The 14,718-nt window shown below is 37.4% G+C and overlaps 1 protein-coding gene across 2 annotated transcripts in view; it reads left to right on the forward strand.

The window, feature by feature from the left end:
* Positions 1-3,272: 3,272 nt before the first annotated feature.
* Positions 3,273-14,718, forward strand: part of PWWP3B (PWWP domain containing 3B) — a 30,834-nt gene continuing 19,388 nt past the window's right edge. The window contains exons 1-8 of one of the 2 annotated variants that reach the window (XM_061136407.1): positions 3,273-3,394; positions 6,326-6,511; positions 7,620-7,690; positions 9,161-9,198; positions 9,538-9,642; positions 10,864-11,040; positions 11,761-11,859; positions 13,245-13,437. The gene's annotated coding sequence lies outside the window, so the exon portion shown is untranslated. The remainder of the gene's footprint in view (positions 3,395-6,325; positions 6,512-7,619; positions 7,691-9,160; positions 9,199-9,537; positions 9,643-10,863; positions 11,041-11,760; positions 11,860-13,244; positions 13,438-14,718) is intronic. The other variant, XM_061136408.1, reaches the window with a different exon arrangement.

Below are 14,718 nucleotides of genomic sequence, written 5' to 3' on the forward strand. Positions count from 1 at the left end.
ACATTCCTAAGTTGTTTTTACAGGAAGCAGACGCCCACCAGATGAAAATGCTTGATATTCTCTATTCTTTCTTGAGAGTCCCTTGGACAGTGAGGAGATCAAACCAGTCAATCCTAAAGGAAATCAACCCTGAATATTCATTGGAAGGACTGATGCTGAAGCTGAAACTCCAACTCTTTTGGCCACCTGATGTGAAGAGCTGACTCACTGGAAAAGACCCTGATGCTGGGAAAGATTGAGGGCAGAAGGAGAAGGGAATGACAGAGCATGAGATGGCTGGATGGCATTGCCAACTCAATGGACATGAATTTGAGCAAACTCTGGGAGATAGTGAAGGACAGGAAAGACTGGTGTGCTGCAGTCCATGGAGTGGCAAAGAGTAGGACACAACTTAGTGACTGAACAACAACAACAAATGAAAGGAGTATGGGCATCTCATGTTCAAAAGACCTGAACTCCTCAATGGCTTTCAGGAAAGGAGTTTTAAAGGCAGTGGAGATGAGTTTGAGTAAACTCCAGGAGTTGGTGATGGACAGGGAGGCCTGGCGTGCTGTGATTCATAGGGTCGCAAAGAGTCAGACATGACTGAGTGACTGAACTGAACTGAACTGAATGAACAGTCGCTTTTCTGAGAAGTGAAATCAGTATATAGGCGATCTAGGAAGTTCAGGGTAGTCTTTTTACGAGATTATAATCCAAAAATATGCAAATCAGAGAGAAGACAAAGGGGAACATTACTTGGGCTATGAGACTATAAAGCAGAGATGCCCACATAATTTTTTTTGTCATCACAACTGTAAAAGATTTGTTGATACCTCTCATAGTTCAATATTTTATAAAGTATGTGATTCTTCAATACAAATAATTTTAAGAATATTTTAAAATACTTATAAATAAAGTTCTTGAAACAAAAATAAAAATAAATTAATTTCGATTATATACTTCATATAACCACTGGATAGTCTTCTATGTGCTCTGGAATATGCATAGCTTTCTGTGGGGATCATTTCTCTACTACCAGTTTAGACATGCAACTCTGCTGTTTGAAAGCCTGAAATGTTCTCTGTTAACCTCTACAACATACAACTTTAGGAGATAGTTATCAAACACTTCCCAAAATATTGGTTCCGATTTACATTCCAGTAGTGTATGCAGCTTCAAGTTGTTCTTCATCCCTTACCAACAACTGACATATTTGATATTTTATATTTTGATATATCTTTTTTCTATATCCCACTAATTTCTTTTAAAACCATTTTAATACCAAAGAAAATTAAAATAACAGCAATAAAAGAGCAACCCTCAGAATAAAATCTTTTCATTCTAAATATCAAAGTTTCTCAAGGTCTTACAATTTTAAAGAACAACGTTTGTCCATTCTCTGTTCTCAATACTGTTATGTTACAATGAACAATGTTTCTTAGTATTATGTCCTTGATAAAGAGCAGAAATGATTCCACAATTTTGCAGAAATTCTCATGAAAAGAAAGCTGCTTTGATAGAGTGGCAGTATCGAGAAGCCTTGGTTTTTGAAACTGTATCAGAGCGCTTGAGAGAATGTGCTGTTAGAAATCATATTTGACACCGAGAGCCCAAATACATAGACTTTAATCTGGGAGAGATTAAAATGCTTTGTATGCCATAAGAGCCTCAAGAAGAGCTGGCCACGCTTAATCTCACTTCTGTTAAACCTAAACAAAAATTTCTTACTTGCGCAGTCATGTATTTCTATACATTTCTGCAGTATTACACATTCCGAGGTTATTTAGTGGGTACACAAAAGTCTACAAAATTGTCATATCTTGAAAATGATGAACAGATAAAAATAAAACAAATGGAATAGCAAATGAAAACAAAATGTCAGCTTTATTAAGAGGGGAAAATAAATTGCACGATATTGCTTATTATGGGGTTTTCCCAAGTGGCTGCTAGTGGTAAAGAAGCTGCTAGTGGTAAAGAACCCATCTGCCAATGTAGGAGACGTAAGAGACACAGATTTGATCCCTGGGTTGGGAAGATCCCCTGAAAGAGGGCATGGCAACCATTCCAGTATTCTTGCCTGGAGAATCCCATGGACAAAGGAGCCTGGCAAGCTACAGTCCCATGGGGTCACAAAGAATCAGACATAACTGAAGCTACTTAGCATGCATGCACTCTCATTATGAGAATAAATGAGTAATAGAAACACAAATTTAAGCAACTTATTCATCACCTAGAGGCCTTTCTAGTCTAGAAGAAGCAGAGAGAACCTAGGAGTTTCACTGCTTGAACTTCTTAATAGGGAAGTAATAGGACATTCCCAGGTGGCACAGTGGTAAAGAAACCACCTGTCAAAGCTGGAGACGTAGGTTTGATCCCTGGGTCAGGAAGATCCCCTGGAGTAGGAAATGGTAACCCATTCCAGTACTCTTGCCTGGAAAAGTCCATAGACAGAGGTGTCTGGCAGGCTACAGTCCATGGGGTCGAAAAGAGTCAGACAAGACTGGGCACACAAATATCAGAAGTAGGAAAGAACATCGTGCATTGTCTGCTAGTGTCCTTTGCCTGATTCTACTATGTTGATCATTTCTTTCTTATTGAAATATAACAGCTAGTTTAAGGATATTTTTGTTTATCCAGTCACATACATTAAAAGCATCTCTGTTTGTGGTTGATATTTGACTGTGGCTTATTGTGATTTTACCATTGATTTCTTTTTTTTTTTTTTCAATTTCAGTATAGTCAGATTTTGTTTGGGGATTTTTCTTCAGAAACGGCCGAAGTAAGGACGTATTAGTAGACGTGAATGAAAGAAGAGACATACTGTAATGTGGTCCAGGTTCAGATTCAAAATTGTAAAGAATTAATTCTATCTAATTAATCCACTACAGTCCCAGTCAAGACACTTAGCATGATTTTAGTGAAGCTTGATTAGCAGGTCTTAAATTTAGCTGAGACAAAGTACAAGAGAAAGCCTGAAAAAATATGTAAGGAATATATTAACTGTATCTTTATTATATGAAAAAGATATTTGCTATCTCTTTTTCTTTCTTCTTTTTTCAGGAAAACACAGACCCTAGGGGTTTGAAAGAAAATTGAACAGGCATATGTTTCCAATACACTTTAAAGTTCTTTAAAATGGACACTTCTTTCCTTTAATTGTATTTCGGTTCAACTTGGAGATTCTCCTCCCTCTAAATGAGGGAAGGACCTCCTGCTTTCCCCAGCACAGGGAGGGGGCGGAGCATCGTCTAGAAGCTTGGAAGAGTGAGCCGGCCCTGGCCAGTCTTGGGGGAGGAGCGGCATTACTTACAGACTTCGGAGGCCTCGCAGAAGAGAGGAGAGAAGCTTGGAGGTAATGGCTGTCGTGAAAAGATAGTTATTTTCGGAGATTTCTGGAGACTTGGCGGTAAAGGTGAGAAGAAGGGACTGCTGCTTTGGAGTCGTGGGAAAGGAGCGTTGTTTTGTGAGAGTCGTAGTTCCTTTGAGGGAATTCTGTCTAAATTTTGTATTCCTTCCAGATATTTTAAAACTCCACACTTTAAGAGTGGGGGAGGTGATCAGATTACACCTGCGGAAAAAATACTTCAGGAGTTTGCAAAAGCTGACTTTCGAGTAGGGCATTTTATGTTTCAGTCAAAAAGCAGTAGTAACGGAGATAAATGATGAAACAAAACTTGAAAAATTAATCTTCCTTAGTTTGAAAAAAAGAGAGATTATGTTGTGATAACGCCCAATGAGAAACGAAGTTATTAGTTGGAAGTGTTGGGTTTTTATATTACTTTGGTTGTTGATTGTATTTCCAACAAATCTTGCTGTTTTGGTGGAGTTTGTGTAGTAATAATCTGAAATAGTGTATAACTGCGAATTTAAGTACTGAAGACATTAATAAGTTTAGTTTATTGTCAGGGAATACTCAGTGTCTTAAAAGGATCACTTTTTTTTTATGGATGTGTAAAGGACGATCATTGTCTTATGTCTCTACCTAGCTATCAGAAGAATGATATATTCCAATTTATACTGTAATGTGAAAAATATCTGTAAGTTCATGAGCTGAAGAATAATAGGCTTATACTGATATAATAAAACACAACAATATATATAGTAATAAATGATGTCTAAGGAAAAAAAAGGAAATTTCCACTACTTTGCCCAGAGTATGCTATGAGAGAGCATGAGTAGCTATGTCAGCATAAAAATATTGAGATGAGAATTTAAAAACATGGGGGGGAAAGCTACCTGCCAGAAAAAAATGAGTAAATAAGGAAACATGGAAAGGTGTTCAAATGTGTTAGTGGAGAAATATAATTTAAAGTAGTGTATTCTAATATGTAGAATGAGGAAAGGACATATATATATATATAAATATAAATATACACACACATATGAATACATTATTTAAATTACATATGTACACAGACAAACACATATGATGAGGGAAAAATCAATGGGATTTTGCTCAAATATAAGCAGTAAACCAATTCAGGGGTTAGAGTAAGAATGATGTGTATTTTCTTCTTTAGACTTTTATGTACCTTTAGTTTTGTTTTGTTTTGTTTTGTTTTTGGAAGCACATAATGGAGCTGAAAGAGAAAAATCCATTTTGTTACAGACATTTAAATACTCAAACACACTCCATTGTCTTTAGCTAAAGGTGGATTTTTCTCTGGGTCTGAGAAGGCTGGTTATCTGGTTGCTTGTGCTTTGCTTGCAGTTCAAATATTTAGACTATTGTCCAGACTTTGGTTCAAGCAGAAGATATGTATTTGTATTTTTATGTACTTTTGAGAAAGATTTCAAAAAAAGTTCAAAGCATATTATGGAATAGTCATGTAGGATAGTTCACCATAATTTTGAATACTATGCAGCTGTAAAAAAAAAATAAGCTAATGTAGTGAGCTAAGTGCAAAAATAAGAAAAGATATAGAAGGTATATTCTAAAAATAAGCACGTTGCAGAATGACCTGTAATAATATTGGTACATTATATGCAAGAAAATTTTGGAAATAATGCATGTACTTTATTAATTGGAGATATATGAGTATAATTGGAAACAGAACATTTTGACTCTTTATATATTACATTTCTCCATTTAAAAAATCTTATTCTGAAACTAGCAAGCTTGAATCAGATTCATTATGAGAAAATGAGATAAAATTTGAGAAATGTAGGATTATCATGTGAAAGTTATTCACAAAAAGATGAAGTGATGGTGGTAGTGATTTAGTCACTAAGTCATGTCCGACTCTTGCAACCCCATGGACTGTAGGCCACCAGGCTCCTCTGTCCATGAGATTCTCCAGGCAAGAATACTGGAGTGGGTTGCCATTTCCTTCTCCAGGGGATCTTCCTGACCCAGGAATCGAACCCAGGTCTCCTGCATTGCAGACATATTCTTTCCCAACTGAGCTATAAGGGAAGCCCAAAAGATGATGTAGAAAATATTTATTGATGTGAGAAGATGTTAAAATATGTTATTAGGAACGATAAAGTCTGGTTTACAAAAATATGCGCATTAATATGTTTAAGAAAAATATATAGAGCAAGCCATTATATTTTGACCATTATTGTGAGAATTTGCTTTCTTTCTTGAAAAATCAAAAGATGAAGGAAGATATGCAATATGCATGAAGTATATAATAACAAACATTAAAATGAGGGAATATAATCCCACTTTTATATGGCACCTACACAACTCTGAAGTTGAGAATGAACAAGTCTAGAAGCAAGAAACAAAACAAAAAACCCATCTAGAAGCCTGAGAAGGCTACAGTCTGGTTAATATAGTTCCCACCCTTCCTGACCAAAGACCTGAGTATCTGCAGTAGTTCTGGTTCTAGTCACAAGATGACACTTGCCAGATGTCCTAAATTTTCTTTCAGGCAACCATATTTATGAACTGGACAGATAAAGCAATGAGATATATTTTCTGTTATGAGACAATATGTAGAATGTGATTGCAGTTTGTTGAAAAATTGTACATGTATAAAATAAAAACACACCAAGACTGATATGAGAATTCAAACAGAAAGCATTAAAAAAAATAGTTACACAGATTGGGCCTATACAGATGCACAAGGCAATTGTTATTTCCCTTTTTTCCTGTCCCCAAAGCATACTTTTCATGAGGGAGATGATTTTAGTATCAACCTAATAATATAACTATGTCACAGAGAACATTTCAAATATCAAGAACAAGAAGGAAAATAAATAAGGCCTCTGCATCACAGTTGAGATTTTTATCTCATTCCTGTGTTTCAGAAGAGCATGCCTGCTAAAGTTTTGGTAGGGAAACTTTATACCTTTTCCCTTTAATTGGTTTGCTTCCCTGTCTCCTTCTGGACAGCTTAGGTTAATGTCTGAGATGCACATCACCTGGGGAATCTGTGTGTGACACCAGTTGAGCCTCAGAAGGGCAGCACAACCACAGAACGGCCAAACAGGGAGAAGGCTCTGCTGGACAAGCAGCTGGAGTGAGAGTAAAAACAACCAGATCACAGGAGCACACCCTGAATGATCCATGTGACATTGGGTAAGGTTCTTCCCATCTCATGAAATATCTCACATTAAAAACATGTTGAGAACTTGGGGTATAAGAGGTATAGTTTATTTTGTTTCCTGCTTTGTAGCCATAACATTTTTAATTAAAAGACACATTTCATACTAAAATTATGTTAGGTTGGTAATTTGAGATACAATTCTTTTGCCCCTGTTCTGCAGCCCTAATGTTTTGTAAGTAAAAGCCATCGCTTCTAGTTTTGGGGAAAATATCTCATGTGTTTAACCACTATGAAGAAATAATTGAAGAGGCTATTCAGGTGTCTACCAGAGGTTGCAGCCAGGGACCTGACTACAATCCTTGACAGCTTTGCTCAGTTGTTGTCACCACATACTAGACAGCATGTTGTTGTTGTTTAGTTACTACGTTGTGTCTGACTCTTTATGACCCTGTAGACTGTAACCCACTAGGCTCCTCTGTCCATGGGATTTTCCAGGTAAGAATACTGGAGTGGGTTGCCATTTTTTTCTCCAAGGGCTTTTCCTGACCCAGGGATTGAACCCACGTCTCCTGCACTGGCAGACAGATTCTTTTCCACTGAGCCACCAGGGAAGTACTAGATAGCATAGTTACAAGTATTTCTTAAGACCTGCTTAAGGTCTCACAGCCTTCCTCAAATAGCCTTCTGTACACTCTCTTGAATAAGGCTATTGATGCCAAACCTCATTATCTGTGTCCATGAGATCTTTGCTTTGGACAGGCAAGGCAGCACTAGCAGCTTTGGAAACATTAAAGCCCAGAATTCTGTTGTGATAACCCTGTGGGTTTTAAAAGGCCTGAATTACCCAGGAACACAAATAATGTCCTGCCACTTCCAAAGTCCCTCCCACATGCATTCTTTTCTCACAGTACAACAGAAATAATAAAGAAGTGATATTGGGTTTGTGTTATCATAATTCTTCTTGTTTTTCTTCCCCTTCCCTCCAAAAGATGTCCATGTCTCTGATCTCCTTTCTCTGATATTATCCTTCTGATTTTTATCTTGTCTCCATCATCATTGTCCATGTTCTTTCTGCTTAGCAGGGTAAACTTCTTATCTGATCCTTTTTTTTTTTTTTTGCCATATTTTAATCTAATCCAGTTGGTGCCCATTGAAAACACTTTATTCCGGCTACTTTGTGGGTGTCAGAGGATAAGAAGAGGCTACAGCAGGTGAGAGCCATTTATTAGCCCTACTGCAGTAGAGTTAAGGGCCCTTCAAAAACTGCTTTTCTAGAAAACTAGGCAGCTAGAACTGGATCGGTGTCCTGAGGAATTTTCCAGGACACTGCATATCTATTGGTTGAGTTCCTATCTATATCCTGGTGCACTGAGTATATTGCAAATTCAGTTTCTCTGTGGTTAAATTAGGATTTCTTTTACCCGTTTCCATATCCTTCCTGTCTCATCTAGCTCTCACTACACACTTAGCTACTAAATTCTTTTTTTTTTTTAGTTATTGTACCATTAAATGTGGTTTCATATTTAGACAACCTAGGTTATTGTCAGAGACGCTTTTGAGGTATGCATGTTTCTTAACTGTGGGATCTAGTATGGAGACATGACAAGTCAGCATAGTTATCAAGGATTTGAAAATTTTCTCTCCATTCAGCTAGTAAAGGTCTCAAACCCACAACTGTCTGCCTGCTTCCCTGTCACAATGCCTCTGTGACAAACTTAAAGGCTAAACATTGGGTTCTGCTGAGAGAAATCTGTATCTCCTCACTAAAGAACCCTTGATGTCCTTTACTCAGATTGCTTAGTGGAATAATTTTGATCTAGCCTGACCCTCCTGTTATATGTCTGTGAAAGAAAGATGGCTTCTCTCTTTAGAGCCCCTGATGCACAGTTTTCTTTCTCTCTGTTTGTTAATCACAGGAAGAGCTGTGTCATACTGCAGCTCTGTTTCTCTAACCTGAATTAGTCAGAGGTGCTAAGAAACGGGGGTCGTGTTTACTTGTTCATTGTGATGATGGATGGGGTTGTGAGGGCTTCACCAACTTTACCTACACTTTATACACACACACACACACACACACACACATATATTGTTTTTGAATTAGCAAAACATTATCTTAAGAGAACTAACCCTCAGAATGATCCATTTAGCAGCATGTAGGTTTTGTCACTTCCTGGGAAATGACACCCCTAGGTTAAAGGCAATAAAAATCTAAATTTAACTCTTAATTTCTTGAATATTTTGTGAACAAAAATGCTCAATAAAGAGGATATCGAATTGCAAACAACTAAAGCACAAGAACAAGGAGTTGCCAATTGTAAATGAGGATTGGATGAAATGAGCATTTCTCTCCATAACCAATGATTATCAGTTGTTGTACTGCCAGGTCCCTGTGACACAGAAGAGATATGTTGTAACTAGTCTATGGTTGGGTGAAATTATAATGCAGATATGGTCAGTGTAAGAGCATAGTGCAGAAATATATTTTTTAATTTGTGTGAGAATGTGGATGTATGTGAAAGATAGGGAGTTCATAGGTAAGTGTGATAATTATTGAAAATTGTTGTGGTTCACCAGCATGTTCACCAAGAAGGACATATGTTAAGTAACACTTACTGGGGGTTTCAGTCATTAATTTCCCTACAATCAGAAAGTGAATGACATAATCCTTTGTTCTACTCTAGAATCCTCAAAAGAGACAGGATTCTAAGTGCAGAAAGCGGTGAGTACTGATCAAGAGAACATATCTTTCTGTGTGGAACTCAGGTAAAACTGGGTTTTGGGTGTCTTGTTTTGTTTTTTAAATTTACCATCTTAACCATCCTTTTAAAAGTCTCTATTGAATTTGTGACAGTACTCCTTCTGTTTTATGTTTTTGTTTCTTGGCCATGAGAGATGTGGTATTTTAGCTACCCAACCGGGGCTCAAACCTGTGCCTGTGCTTAGTCACTCAGTCGTGTCCAACTCTCTGTGACCCCATGGACTGTAGCCTGCCAGATTCCTCTGTCCATGGGATTTCCCAGGCGAAAATACTGGAGTGGGTTGCCATTTCCTTTTCCAGGGTATCTTCCCAACCCAGGGATCGACCCAGGTCTCCTGCGCTGTGGATTCTTTACCGTCTGAGCCACGAGGGAAGCCCTCAAACCTGTATCCCCTGAATTGAAAGGTGACGTCTTAATCACTGACCACCAGGGAAGTCTCTAAGACTTTTGCCTTAATTTTGTTTTGCCCTCTTCCCAGCCTTGTGACCTTGCACATGAGCAAGAGTACCCATTTTCTCACTCTTGTCAACTCTCCATTGAATCATTTTTCCCCACTTCATTATAAGTAAAATTGAAATCTCATTGCTGTTTACGTTTGCACTTCTTTATTAGGAAAGGTGAATATCTTTACGGATTGTTTAATTTTAATTTTTACTTTGGATATTTGAGTTTTGAGGAGCCCCATTGAACAGCATATCCCTTTCTCCACTGAACAAATTGAACAAACTGATATAAAACAAATGAAGTTGCAGATGGAAGCCTAAACATCAGGTTTTGTACAAGGTGAAAGTAAACTAAAGGGCATTGATTATTGAGTCAACTGGACTTTAAAACAGCAAATTTAAACAATTTTACCAAACAGCCTGGAGGTTTGCAACTATATGGGAAGGACAGAGGTCCCTGTAGTTGAACTGTGTGAGCTTGCTCACAGGGAAGTTAATATTGGGAGTGGGTAAGAATTTTTCCCTCAGAACATTGTGAATTGTCTATTTATGTCTCTTGCTCATTTTTTTTAACCTCACTCTCTTCCTTATTAATATGTAAGAGCTACTTTAGGGCTATTTTTAAAATAAGAACCAGTTTGTCAAATTTATTCTTGTGTTTTCAACTTGCTTTATAGTGTTTTTAAACCATAAATAGTTTTTTTTCAGTTTTAATATATCAGAGATATATTTCTCATATCTCTCTTCATTAAGGATTTTGGTACATGTTTGTGTTTAAAAAATTACTTGACTTGAAAAAAGCTGAAACTTTCTGAAGGATAAATGAGAGAAACTGAGTAACAGAAACATATCATGTCCCAGGGCCAGAAGAATTAACACTGTACAGTTTTAATTCTCCACAAAACAGTGTATCCATTCACTGTAATCACAAGCAAGGACTTAGCGGGTCTTTTTAGTGGACCATGGCCAGTTGAGTCTTAAAATCTTTTGTAAAAATGTTAACAGAAAGGGCAAGAAAATATGTAAGAGATATTTTCAACTGGGTCTTTACTATATGATAAAAGGATTTGCTGTTTCTCTTCAGGAAGTTACCTACCCTTGTGGTATGAATGGAAATGAAAGAGACACAAGTTGCCATTTCTCTTTCAAGTCCTTTAGAAATGAACGTTTTTCTCCTTTAAGTGAATTTCAGTTAACTTGGCAATTCTCCTCCCTCTAATTGAGGGAAAGGCCCCCTCCTTTCCCCATCACAGGGAGGGGGCGGAGCATCCTCTGAGAAGCTTGGATGTGAGCTGTGCCTGGCCACTCTTGGGGGAGGGGCTGCATTTCACGAGGCTGCAGCTGACAAGAAGCTTCAAGGTAATGGCTGTCTTAAAGCTAGTTTTTTTCTGGGGATTTCTTTGGGCTTCAGTGTTACGGTGGAAAAAAAATAGAGGCTGTTGCCTGGGAGAGGTGGGAATAGAATATATTTTGGGGGAAATTCCCGTTACTGTGACAGAATCAATCCCCTGAAAATTCAGTTTCTCCGGTATTTTTTAAAGTCCACAGTGTGGGAATGAGTGATCAGATTACCGCATCTAAATTAAGACTTCAGTGAGGCATGCTGTTCATGTTAATTTTTTACATGGCATTCCATGTTTCTATCTTTGGTACAGATTTTATTGAAGCATTTATTATTCTACAAAAAATAACTGATAGGAAAAATGTAGCCATAAAAAGTGCTTGACATGTAAAATATAAATGTACAAGGAACATGGAACGGATTCAGATATGCTGTTGATTGATCAACAATTTGTTTTTAAAAAACGTGTATTGGTAACTAGATTTCCATGTTAATAGCATATCGAGTATTCAGCTTACTGGGGATTTCAAAATATATTTTTAACCAGTTTCAGCATTTTTAGAACTGCTTTATTCCATGATCATTTTTATCATTGATAAATGATTTTTAAAAAAAGTAGAGCAAAATGATACTGAAACAAATCTGTACCTTTTGGTTTTAGACACATGATCATTCATAAACACACAGACATGCAGCCATAACTAACCACCCCCCCCCCCCCCGTCTTTTGCCGATAGTTGAAATTTTCCTGGACCTGATCAAGTGCGTAGCCTGGTTGCTGTGTTGACTACAGCCCTGTCTGTGTCCTCCTTGCAACTCATTCTTTCAGACAACAGGTATGACCATGGTCAGCAATAACCGTTTTTCTGTATCTCTAAAGTTTAATAGTGAAACAGGAAGAGGATTTGGATTGTTTCTACTAGCCATTTTAAAAATATGTGACATGGTACATCCATACAATTACAATTGAACGTTATATAGCTGACAAACAGAAGTATGAGCATGTAGTGATTTGAAAAGATGTCTAAGAAGTAGTATTAGGTGAAAATGAAAATTGCAGAATGGCAAACACCATATTATGTCATTTAAAGATAGAGGACTGTGTTAATACAATATGTGTAACATCAGGAAAAATAGAAGGGTACCTTCACTACATGGGATTATTTGTATAGTTTGAGAGACAGTACAGTCCTTACTCTCTCTATTAAAAAACATTTTTTAAACAATATCAGAGAAAGAGTTTCAGGTAAAATGTCATAAATTAGGGAGAAATTACATTTGAAGTGATTCAAACAAAATCACATTGAAAATATTTATAAGGAAAATTTTTCAAACTGTGTGCTTGAGCACAGTAAAAAGCTAATTTTAAAGTAATATGTATTTATATATATATATAAAGATATTGAAAGATAATTAAGAAAACAATAATATTGATTGTTTTTACAGAATTATGCTTTCTTTTAAAAATCATATCTTTTCAGTTTTCAGTAAGCATGCATTTTTTTGTCAGACCATTGCAACTAAAGGCATTAGCATTCCATTTTTTGTGATGCATAACGAAACTCTAAATTTTAGTATGGTATATCCTAGAAGCCTGAGAAAACTGCTGGCTTGCCAGCATGTAAGTTCCCACCCTTTTGCTCTAAGGATCTAGTAGTAACAGGATGCAACTCTGGTACTGCCCACAAGATGGCGCTTCTAGGATTTTCCAGATTTTCTCCAGGCAACTATTTTTTTGAAGTGAGCAAACAAAGCTGTGAAACGTATTTTATATTAGCAGACTACAAGACAGCTTGTAGAATGTGGTTTTAGTTCCACTGAAAAAATTGTACGTGTCTAGAAGACAAAGCTCCACATGAGGACTGATGTGAGAACTCAAACAAAGCAAAAAAAAAAAAAAAAAAAAAACGAAAGAGATAGCTACACAGATTTGGCTTATAGAAAGGAATAATACAATTGTTACTTTCCTTCTTTCCTGCCCCCAAAGCATACTTTTCATGAGGGAGATGATTTTAGTATTAACCTAATAACATAACTATGTCACAGAGAACATTTGAAATACCAAGAACAAGAAGGAAAATAAATAAGGGCTCTACATCACAGTTGAGATTTTATATCATCCTTGTGTTTCAGAAGAGCATGCCTGCTAAAGTTTTGGTAAGGAAACTTCTTTATGCCTTTTCCATTTAATTGGTTTGCTTCCCTGTCTCCTTTTGGACAGCTTAGGTTAATGTCTGAGATGCACATGACCTGGGGAATCTTCAGGAATCTGTGACACCAATTGAGCCCCAGAGGGGCAGCACAACCACAGAAGTGCTGAACAGGGAGAAGGCCCTGCTGCGGACAAGCAACTGGAGTGAGAATAAAAACAACGGGATCATAGGGGCAACTCTGCACGATCCATGTGACATTGGGTAAGGCTCTGCCCATCTCTTGTTAAAACATGGTTAAATTGAGAATATGGAGTGCAATTTGTTTTGATTCTGTTCAGTGACCATGTTTTAAATGAAAAACCACAAATTATATTCAGTAAAGAATTAGATGTATTAAACTCCTGTAAAGAAATTATACAAATGACACAGCCCCAGTCCAGGTCATACCACCCTTGTATCCCCCAAGGCCTGTGATGGCCATCTGAGGAGAGCTGCTGGCCTAGATTGATACCAGGTAGGATATTTCTGTGCTTTGAAGTTAAAGTAGATATCTTCTTTTTTTAAAAAAAAAAAAAGAAGTTATGCAAATGAGTATGATGATGTCTACTTATGGAAGACTTGCAGGTTTCATCCAGCTGTCTGACTCTCAATAAATCCTTGAAAACCACCTTATCCAGTAAATAGCCATGACAGTCATTCCAAATATCTGATTCCTAAGCTCATCCTCTTAATGAGATCATTGTGCTGTTGTCTGAATGCCAGAGACACAAACCTCAGGATCTGTGTCTGACTGCCTTGGGTAGATAGGGCAGTACGATATCTTTAAAAAATTAGAAGATTACCTTAGAATAAACCTCAAGAGGTCCCAAAATTTCAAAACACCCCATAAAAGCAATGGTGTCTCTGATGCATTTCATTGTTCAACACTCCCCTTCCTGAAGCTCCTGTCATCACACACTCATTCATTCTTTATATTTAATAGCTATAATATGCCTAAATACAGGGGTCATTATAGAGCTAGTTCTCTTTTCTTATATTGTTAAATATTTTCCAAACCACAGTATGTTTCTTTGGTGCCCGGTATTTATTCATCTTTTTGTCTGCTCTATTTTTATTTTCCACCTTCCTTCTCCTTTGACAGGGGAAACCCCTTTGCTTATTCTCTTCCCTTTTTCTTTAAGTGAATATCGCTCATTCAGAAGTGTTTGTTTAAGCTTCCTTGCAAGTTTTCAGGAGAATATGTATAAGCACAGAAGGAGGAAACTAGTTAGTAGCCCTAAGGCAATGTGTGTGCCTGTGTGTGCTCAGGCACTCAGTTGTGTCCGACTCTTTGTGACATATGGACTGTACCCCACCAGGCTCCTCTGTCCATGGAATTTTCCAGGCAAGAATAGTGGAGCAGGTTGCCTTTTTCTTCTCCAGGGGATCTTCCCCACCCAGGGATCTAACCCCTATATTCTGCATCTCCTGCATTGGCTGGTGAGTTCTTTAGCACTGAGCCACCTGGGAAGCCCCAGACCTAAGCAATAGATACCTCTAAAA

This window comes from Dama dama, chromosome X (assembly GCF_033118175.1).
Source record: "Dama dama isolate Ldn47 chromosome X, ASM3311817v1, whole genome shotgun sequence".
In the NCBI taxonomy this organism is placed as follows: domain Eukaryota; kingdom Metazoa; phylum Chordata; class Mammalia; order Artiodactyla; family Cervidae; genus Dama; species Dama dama.